At 38.2% G+C, this 3233-nt stretch overlaps 1 protein-coding gene across 3 annotated transcripts in view; it reads right to left on the minus strand.

The window, feature by feature from the left end:
* The window catches only part of LOC101863224 (ankyrin repeat, PH and SEC7 domain containing protein secG), a 23922-nt gene that overhangs the window by 9163 nt on the left and 11526 nt on the right, over window positions 1-3233 (minus strand). The window lies entirely within an intron of this gene.

Raw genomic sequence — 3233 nt, forward strand, 5'->3', positions numbered from 1 at the left:
AGAAAAAAAGTACATTTTATGTTCAGGCAACGCCCAAGACTAAATCATGATCATTGAACAGAAAAAAAGTACATTTTATGTTCAGGCAACGCTCAAGTGTCCATTGATTGCCCAGGGGTCAAGTACAGATAAAGATAAACCACACTGTAGGGAAGCAGAAAAGCCAGTCCCCGTTGTTTTAGTTTTATGCACCCCGCATAATTTATTAGCACAATTTGATCATTTTTTGCATAACTTCTGATTATTTTCCTTTATCATTCTTCGTTAAAATTAGCGGAATCGCATAATTTCACATTTTAGGGCTCAGTTTGCATAATTTCAGAATTTTTCTAGCATAAAACGACGGGGACATATAAGCCGATGTGAAAATAGCCTGTAGATTAGACGATACCAAAATAGTCTACACATCAATTAGCCAATACAAAAAACAGTTTAGTCTACAAAATTAACCGATACCCCAAAATCATCTCAAAGCTGCTATAAACGCTGTGAACCATTAGACAATAGCAAATCTTTCACAATTTCACAAAAATCCTATTCACAACATCTTAGTTTTAGTAGAGGTTTTTCGGCGCTCGCAACTGCATAAGGTCATATGAGAGCCAGAAGATTAGAGGTGTTACAAGAGAGTAACAAACACAAAAAAGAAGGGGAGATAAGGATGATAGATGTTTCATAGGAAAGACGAAGCAAACCACACCAGAGCACCCGCCAACCACCCACATTCCCAACATCCTAGCAAAGCTGACAGAAGCACCTGTGGATTAAAGCTTTCCTATAACAAGGAAGACTGTTTTTTTTTCAACCTTCTCTTTGAACATCAAACACGGACCCCCACATTGAAGAACGAAACGCGTCAAAATGATTTGTGAGGCAGTGTGGTGAAATTTAGGCACTCGTCAAAAGAATGAAAGTCAAGAAATTGGCATTTTTCCGCAAGTTTAGACATTTTCATCTAGTTTTTTGTTTTTTGGCTCAAAACCCTTCATCCCAATTAAAGAACACATTTCTGCGTAGATTTTAAAGAAAAACGATTAAAGTTAAAGGCAGAAAAAATGTACATTTTCAGTTTCCACGGATTCTCAAGCTTAAGAAATAACTCAACTTTGCCGGACATTTTCTCGCTAATTTTACCTCTGAAACCAGGCGACCCCACCTCCTTCAATCGTCAATATCTCAACTTGTATCCAACATAGATGGATCTTTTTTTCTCAAAAGCAAGGCAAGTGGACAGGCTTCAAGGTGATACCAATAACTCCACATGTCCCAAAATTGACGAGCGCCCGATTCCACCATGTCGCGCCATCCTTTCAGGTGCTCGGTAACAATATCAGGCCTACTAGTACTAGAGTTTGCACAAAGAGAAGCACATCAATACGGCAACAGCAAGTTGAGTTATAGTTTTAGTAGAGGTTTTATGGCGCTCACAACCGCATAAGGAGGACAACAGCTATATATACCGCAGAGCACAGAAATAACGAGACAGAAACAATGGAAGGAAAGAAAAAAAAAGTCGGCCCTCCTAGCGGTGCCCTTTAACTTCCTACAAGACATACGACAAAGACAATTTGTTTTAGTGAGCGTTTAACGGCACTTTAACTTCCTGCAAGACATATGACAAACACAATTTGTTTTAGTGAGCCTTTTACGGCACTCGCAACACAATAAGGTCATACAAGTGCTGAAGATTAGAGTTTATGATATATAGTAGAGGGTTTTACGGCGCTCACAACTGCATAAGGTCATATGAGAGCCAAGGGGAGGGTGTCAACAGAATAGAGGTATTTCAAGAAAGCAACGAACACAATTAAAAAAAAGGAGAGATAAAGATAATTGTTTGATAGGAAAGAAGGAGCAAACCACACAAGAGCACGCGCCAACCACCCGGGTACAAAGACAATTGAACAAACTGGCAAAGTTAAGCAAGTATTCATGACATAAACGGTAGAAAATCTTGAGCTGTTGAGTGGAATGAATAAACCAAATCCAGAAACAAAATACCCAAACAAACCCCCCAAAAAAAAAAAAAATTTAATCAAGTACAAGTACTGATGAGTCCTCCAAAATCAGTTCAAAATTTGACAGTACAATGCCAGGGTCCCCAAATGTATGGTGTTGTTTCATTTTCGAGTCACTTGAATAGTAACTGCAACAAGATTATATTTATTATGAATGTATACTAGTCTTTGAATATTTGAATGAATTTTACAATTTACCTCTAACATCTTAGGCACACAATATGCTAGAGGATAGGGATCCAAGCTCCCCTGGTCCTGAACAGGGTCCTTATTTCAGAGTCTCAGTGAGAAGTAGCCTACTTCATACTTTTTCATAACAGTCAAGTGTTGGTACTTGATGATTGGTGCCGGGGTCCTCAAGAGGGTATTGAGAACTTTGATACAAGAAAATGGCTCACAAACATGAAAGGCAGAGGGTGTGGTTCAGCTGGCCACCAATTTGGGCAATATCCTCCAGGAGATCCAGGTCCAACTCTTAAGAGAAAGGGGTAATCAGAACATTTTCTCATTCTTAGGATACGCTTGAGATTAGGGAGCTTTGAAAAATTTCCTCTCAAAGTAACTTCCAAGACAAATGATCATGGGATCTGACTTTTATTCCACCAGTTCTGTGTCTAACAGGGCATTAAACTCTTTATTTATTTTCAAAATTGTGCAAGGCCAAAGATCTAGCACATGTACTCCACTGTTGTATAACTTAAACTGATATATTATGACTGTTGAGTCTAGTTCATGACCTAGATCAGAAAGAAAAGGTATATTGTATGCCATCTTTTCAACATCTTTGCATCATGTGTTGTCAATTGCATTCATTTTATATACAATACATGTTTCATAGTAATAAAGGAAAATTTTACATGTTTTAAAGATTTTTGCGTCAAAATTACTGCAAAGGGAGTCTGCTCAATACTTTCTCTCCCTAGGAAAAAACATTTTCCACCTACATCAGTAAAGCCAAATGTGAAATCATAATTTAGATGACTCATGACATAAATGATAGAAAATCTCGTCTCCTAAACAACTACAAATAATAACTCATGACCCAGGAAAAAATGATGACTTATGATCCATGACAAAAGTCATTACTGCTGGCACCTGTTGCTTCCCTGTAATTACAGTACAGTGAGTTCACATATCTCTCTCTCTCTCTCTCTCTCTCTCTCTTTCTCTCTCTCTCTCTTTCTCTCTCTCTCTCTCTCTCTCTCTCCCTCTCTC

The sequence above is a fragment of the Aplysia californica genome, unplaced genomic scaffold (assembly GCF_000002075.1).
Source record: "Aplysia californica isolate F4 #8 unplaced genomic scaffold, AplCal3.0 scaffold01093, whole genome shotgun sequence".
NCBI lineage: Eukaryota > Metazoa > Mollusca > Gastropoda > Aplysiida > Aplysiidae > Aplysia > Aplysia californica.